This window comes from Cebus imitator, unplaced genomic scaffold (genome assembly GCF_001604975.1).
Source record: "Cebus imitator isolate Cc_AM_T3 unplaced genomic scaffold, Cebus_imitator-1.0 Scaffold240, whole genome shotgun sequence".
In the NCBI taxonomy this organism is placed as follows: domain Eukaryota; kingdom Metazoa; phylum Chordata; class Mammalia; order Primates; family Cebidae; genus Cebus; species Cebus imitator.
In genome coordinates, this window is record NW_016107555.1 from 2306630 (window position 1) to 2314112 (window position 7483).

At 39.9% G+C, this 7483-nt stretch overlaps 1 protein-coding gene across 4 annotated transcripts in view; it reads right to left on the reverse strand.

The window, feature by feature from the left end:
- The window catches only part of RERE (arginine-glutamic acid dipeptide repeats), a 468771-nt gene that overhangs the window by 143935 nt on the left and 317353 nt on the right, over positions 1 to 7483 (reverse strand). The window lies entirely within an intron of this gene.

The window sequence follows — 7483 nt, forward strand, 5'->3', positions numbered from 1 at the left end:
AAAAAAAAAAAAAAAAAAAAGAAAGAAAGAAAAAATTATATATTTATGTGTGTGTATGTGTGTATATGTATATGTATATGTATATACATAGTTGAATTGACCTGTGCTGATAGAAATCAGGGTAGTGGTTGCTTCTAGAAAGGAGGAATTCTTGTGAAGGAGCAAGAAGGACCTTTTCCGGGATGACAGAAATGTTCTGTGTCTTTATACGAATCATCAAGACAGATTGAAAAGCATACATAATATATAAACAATTTGCTGTATGTAGAGCATACCTCAATAAAAAGAATTTTAAAACATATTTGAGCAACAGTGCTCCTCACCAAGACTCTAAGTCATCAGATTTAAATACTTGTGGCATTTTCTCACCCACACTCTGCTGGACAGAGCAAGGGCAAGCAGGTGCCATGACCACCATAACCAGCAGAGACCTGTGAAAAATCAGACATTTGCAAGAGGCACATGTTCTCATCCTGTCAAATGATGAATGTGCATACACCAGTCTGATAAAGCTCCATGGTACACAAAGCCTAAACAAAAGATTTAAATGAATGCAGCAGGCTGAAGGTAAGTCAGCACCATCCAGTAGAAATAAAAACAATATAATTTAAAATATTCTAGTAGTCACGTTAAACAAAATGCCATATCCCAATCTGGACTAGCCATCTTCCAAGTACTGAACAGCCACGTGTAGCAGTGGCTCCTAACCTGGATGTGCAGGTATTATGTACTCAAGAGTGAAGTGAACCATGGTGAAATGGAGATAGAGCTGCCCCATCCAGGGAATGCTGCCACACAGGAATGGGAACCAGTGTCTGTTCATCCTCCAACTTTTTCCAAATTCCAGAAATCTTCACTTTTATGTAAAATTTGTGGTTTTAAGTGTTGGTTATTCAAGTTTTTGAGGCAACTGTACAATAAAACATCACATCAGCAGGCCACGTGGCTCTCAGGCTAGCAGTCAGTACCAACACGGCCTTACAGGCTATCTTCCATCTCTCTAAATGTATATCAAGCTCACTTTCTCCAAGCAAGGATATTCTTCTTTGGTTAAGTAGTGACTTCTATAACATCAAACCGAGTGCCGCAATTAGTTCTGCTTAATACATAGTGAAAATAGTGGGATAAAATTAAAACACAATCGGCTGGACGTGGTGGTTCACGCCTGTAATCCCAGCACTTTGGGAGGCCAGGTTGGGCAGTTCACCTGAGGTCAGGAGTTCAAGACCAGCCTGACCAACAGGGTGGAACTCCATCTCTATTACAAATACAAAAATTAGCCAGGCATGGTGGCGCAAACCTATAGTCCCAGCTACTTGGAAGGCTGAAGCAGGAGAGTTGCTTGAACCTGGTAGGCAGAGGTTCTGGTGAGCTGAGACTGCACCACTGCACTCCAGCCTGGGTGACAGAGTGAGACTCTGTCTCAGGAAAATAATAATAATAATAATGAAAACACAATAGATGTTGGTATTAAAAGTTCTTTGACACTAGTACTGAGCTCTGTTTCCCCAGCACCAAGTACAGTACTGGGTACAGCAGTTCTCTAATGTTTGTTAAATTAATTGAAAAGTACTATTATTGGGAGGAGAACCAATCTTCCCCATCCTCAAGAAAAATGGACTAGAAATATAATTAGATAGTTTACAGAAAAAGAAACACAAATGCCTCTTAATCATAGAAATTGATGAGTCAATCTCATTGACAATAGAAATGTAAATTAATGGCACATATTCAAGTACCCATCTATCATACTGACATAAATCCAAATGTCTGACAATACAGAAAGCCATGAAAAAAATTAACACTCATATTAGTTGCTAGTGTGAACACGAACTGATACAATCTCCATGGAGAGGAATGAGGCAACACCCTCAAAATTATACATGCACTTGTCCTCTAAGTCAACCATCCCCCTTCTGGGGATACAACCCAAAGATACACTGAAAAAAAACATAAAAATCTATATGCGCAGGCTATTCACTGAAGCACTACATGTAATGGCAAACGACTGGAATCAACTCATATGCCCATCAATAGGGATTAGGTGAATAAACTGCTACATTCATAAATGGAGTTCTACGAAATAGTATTATAAAAGGGAATGAGAAGGAGCTCTACATATTGCTATGAGGAAAACACAAGAATATATTGTTAGAAGAAAGAAAGGTGGCAAAAAGGATGTATATTATGTTACTATTTATCTAAGAAGGGGCAGAGGGAATGAAAATAAGAAGCTTAAATAATAACAATCTCATTAAAACTGTAAACCAAATGGAAAAAATGCAACCACTGAGCTGGTTCCACTCTAGGAACTGTTTCCAGTAACTCTAAGATACATTAATTTGCTTATATAGCTCTGGCAGGATATACAACACAAAATGCAATACTAAACTGTTTTCAGTAAGCAAACTGTTTGTAGCAGTGTGATTATGGTTATTCTGGGCTATATACGCATCACGGAATTGAAGCAAATAAATAATTTTGTTGGTGTCATTAAAAATGGGATATGAGACATGGGAAGAAGATAAAGATTAAGATATAGATGAAATAAGAACAGAATTAGTATAAAGGCCATATGAAAATCTGAATTTGAATTGGAAATATCAGTATGAATTTATAATGTATTTTATCTTTAAGAAAGAAGGCCAGGCGCACCTATAGCCCCAGGTACTTGGGAGGCTCAGGCGGGAGGATCATCTGAGGTCGGGAGTTCGGGATCAACCTGACCAACACAGAGAAACCCCGTCTCTACTAAAAAGAAAAAATACGAAATTATCCAGGCCTGGTGGCGCATGCATGACTGCAATCCTAGCTACTTGGGAGACTGAGGTGGGAGAATCACTTCAACCCAGGAGGTAGAGGTTGCCGTGAGCCAAGATCGCATCACTGTACTCCAGCCTGGGCAACAAAGGTGAAACTCGGTCTCAAAAAACAAAGAAAAAAAGAAAAAGGAAAAGAGAAAGAAAAAAGAAAAGTAAGTAAGCAAAGAAAATGCCTATTTCCTATTCTGTCTACTGAAAAGGCCTAGTAATAGCAACCAACCCAGTGAGAACAAATATCCTGGCACTCAGTATGTAAATGCCACTTCCCACTACAAAAAAAGTGGACTCTTCTGACACAAGTTTAATTCCAGATCTAGGGAAGACAATGTATAAGGTGAGGCATTAAAATCATGTCTTACCAGAGAAAAAGGATTATGTGAAAAGGACAAAACCACTGGGATAAAGTGAAAAGGAAAAATACTGCAGGAAGATGCTCTTACTGGCCCAAGATGGATCATTTAATCATCAATAAGAACTGATTAAAGTTTGATTATAGATTAAAAAATAATCTTAAACCCACTGGTAACCATTGAAAGATAATGGTGACGTTTCATTTATTTGTATGATGAACAAATGAAGGGATGGTAGAATTAGAATATCACCATCTTGAAATTCCTAATAATGGATCTAAGAAACAATCAGTGGCTGCTAATTACAGTTAAAAAAGAGACATATGAGCCTCCTGGTAGAAGTACATACCACCATCCAGGAAGCATTTTTCCAGAAGGCAGGGTACCAAACTAGACTGCAACCGAACCTCTAGATTTAACTACTAATTCTCAAGTCATGCAAAGAAGGAGGTAACAAATTTAATGCAATCAGCAAAATCTAGACTATAGAACACCCTACAGGATGAAATAGCTTCTTTACCACATACACTGGAGGTCTGGGGAAAGGACCTGTGAATTCAGATAGACTTAAGAGATGTATCAACCAACTACAATGAATGGCTCTTATTTAGATTCTAATTCGAACTATGAAAATATAAAGAAAGAGCGAAAGATACAGACAACTGGGGAAATCTGGGCATAGTAGGCACTTGAATATTATGAATTTGTGTATGTTGTGATATAATGTATCCAAAGCCCTTATCTTTGGAACATCTACAATGAAAATGATGTATTTGTGAGGCATTTAAAATAACGGCAGGAGGAGGTAAGAGGGAGTATAAATGAAATAGGTTTGACTAGGATTTAATGCTTGTGGAAGATGAGTAATGAAGGACTTTATCATATTATTCTTTCCCTGCTTTTGTATATGTTAGTATTTTCCCTAATAAAAAGGTTTATTTATTATTATTATTATTATTATTATTATTATTATTGAGACAGTCTGGTTCTGGCACCCAGGCTGGAGTGCAATGGTGTGTTCTTGGCTCAGTGCTGCCTCAACCGTCTAGGCTAAAGCAATCTTCCCACCTCAGCCTCCTGAGTGGCTAGGACTACAGACATATACCACCACGCCCACCTAATTTTTGTATTTTTTGTAGAGATGGGGTTTTGTCATGTTGCCCAGGCTGTCTCAAATTCCTGAGCTCAAGTGATCTGCCCACCTTGGCCTTCTAAAGTGCTGGGATTATAGGCAGAAGCCAAAAGTCAAAAATTTTAAAAAGGTAAATGTTGCCAATTAGTTTGTAAGAGTTCTATTATTTTTGGTGCTCCAAAATACTTCTTTTTGAAAATGACGCACATTTAAAATCTGATGTAAAAACCGAACATCTGATTTTAAATGGTAGTATACAAAAATCCAATCACAGTAAATCTGCCCCTTTTCCAAGAATGTAAGCAACTTTTCCTTAGGAACTACATTTTCTTTTATGGTAGGTAAAAAAATCTATAAAATAAAAGTCTGGTACAAAGATCTCAAGACACCGGAAATACATAGTGAGACAGAAAAAAATGGGTAGTAAAATACAGTGCAAGAGAAAGCAGAGAATGGGAGATGAAACTGAGTAGCACTAGGTGAGTACAAATTCCCAGATTGAAAATACTGCCCCGAGGTGGCAGTCAGGTACACCTGATGGAACACACCACCAACAAAAGACTCTGCTTGAACAAGCAGACACTGTCCTCCTGCAGCTTCTTTCTGTCTGTATCAGTTATAACCCCAGGTTTGGGATGAAAAGTATCTTCATTACACTACATGACCCTGGTAGTTTTTGTGTTCACTTCACTTAATTTCTTTCATGACAGAGTTAAAACAGGTTTTTGACTGGGATTTGATACTTGTGGAAACTGAGTAATGAATAGAAGGACTTTATTGTATTATTATTTCCCTGCTTTTGTATATGTTAATATTTTCCCTAAAAAGGTTATTTTTATTTTTACTTTTTTGAGACAGTCTGGTTCTGTTCCCCAGGCTGGACACACAAGAACTGCTCAAAATCTAGACAGAAATAATGAATAACTAGATAGAAGACTGAAATCTCTATGCACTTCCAAGGCTCACTGCTGCCTGCATCCTATGTCTTTAGACATGATGGCCTTAGCTGTGGACTCCCCAGCATTTATTCCAACTCAAGTACTAATCATGCTAAACCTTTTCCTCATGGTTTATAAATAGACACATGACCCAATCTATGGCAACAACATTTGAGTCTACCAGGGACATGCCAGGGAAATTTTCCTTCCTCCTAAGAGGAAAGTGGGTCTACCAGGGACATGCTGGGGAAATTTTCCTTGCTCCTAGGGAAAAGAAGTCAAATTCCTTTCTTCCTCTCAGCACTTGCTATATTTCATTAATTGTAAGAGTCACTGTTATTTTATGTGCATTGAGAAAGGATGAAATGCAGCCAATAAATTATAACCACACCACAGAATGTACAATGAAGCCCAACATAGAGAGCAAGTGTGAAGGAAAAAAAGTGTATCTTAGAATTAGTCAAACTGAGCTAAGGATGACACCACCTCCATGGAGCCCAGCTGGGTACAACAGTCTCAGAGAAGCACAGCAGAGCCCCCCTGACATGGGAGACAGAAACAGAGCCAGAGTCCTGCCAGTGAAAGCATCCTGATACTGAGATCAAAACAGAATGAGCTGGGCCCAGTGGCACATGCCTTTAGTCCCAGCTTCTCAGAGGGCTGAGGCAGGTTGGACTGCTTCAGTCCAGGAGGAGGGCAAGGCTGCAGTGAGCCATGATCGTGCCTCTGTGTTCTAGCCTTGGAAACAGAGTGAGACCCTGTCTCCAAAAGAAAAACAACAACAACAACAACAACAACAACAAAACCACAGAGAGCTGTAGTAAATGCAATGAAATATGAAACGGCAACAGTCATGACACAGCAACCCTCTGACTGAAAACTATCCTAACCATCTTGACTATCTTGAAGGAAAAGAGGTTTATGGGTTTTTGTTTGTTTGTCTGTTTGCTTTTTGCGGGAGGGAGATGGAGTCTCACTCTGTCGCCCAGGTTGGAATGCAGTGGTGCAATCTCAGCTCACTGCAACCTCTGCTCCCTGGGATCAGGCGATTCTCCTGCTTCAGCCTCCTGAGTAGCTGGGATTACAGGCACACACCAACACGCCTGGCTAATTTTTGTATGTTTACATCTTGAGCCAGAGTTTCACCATCTTGGCCAGGCTCATCTCAAACACCAGAGCTCCTGACCTCAGGTGATCCGTCTGCCTTGGTCTCCCAAAGTACTGAGATTACAGGTGTGAGCCACCACACCCAGCTGGGAAAGAGGTTTTAAACATCCTTCTGTTTGTTTGTTTGAGTTGGAGTCTTGCTCTGCTGCCCACATTGAAGTACAGTGTCTGCAATCTCAGCTCACTGCAACCTCTGCCTCCTGGATCAAATGATTTTCCTGTCAGCCTCCCAAGAAGCTGGCATTATAGGCGCCTGCCGCCATACCCAGCTAATTTTTGTATTTTTAGTAGAAATGGGGTTTTGCTATGTTGGCCAGGCTGGTCTCAAACTCCTGACCTCAAGTGAGCTGCCTGTCTCAACCTCTCAAAGTGCTGGGATTACAGGCATGAGCCACTGTGCCTGGCTTTAAAAATCTTTTTAATAAAAATATGCGATCAAGTGTTGAGTGGATGAATGGATAAACAAACTGTCATACATACATACAATGGGTCATTCGGCCTTAAAAAGGACGGAAATTTTGTTAGAATGGCGTTCATTAGAAAATCGGGAGACAACAGATGCTGGAGAGGATGTGGAGAAATAGGAACACTCTTAACACAGTTCGTGGGAGTGTAAATTAGTTCAACCATTGTGGAAGACAGTGTGGCGATTTCTCAAGGATCTAGAAATAGAAATTCCATTTGACCCAGCAATCCCACTATTGGGTATATACCCAAAGAACTATAAATCGTTCTACTATAAAGACACATGCACACGTATGTTCATTGCAGCCCTGTGTACAATAGCAAAGACCTGGAACCAACCCAAATGCCCATCAATGATAGACTGGACAAAGAAAATGTGGTACATATACACCATGGAATACTACACAGCCATAAAAAACGATGAGTTTGTGTCCTTTGTAGGGAGTTGGATGAATCTGGAAACCATCATTCTCAGCAAACTGACACAGGAACAGAAAGCCAAGCACCGTATGTTCTCCCTCATAGAAGGGTGTTGAACAATGAGAACACATGGACTCAGGGAGAGAAGCATCACACACAGGGGATAGTTGGGGGGTGGGTGGGGAAGGA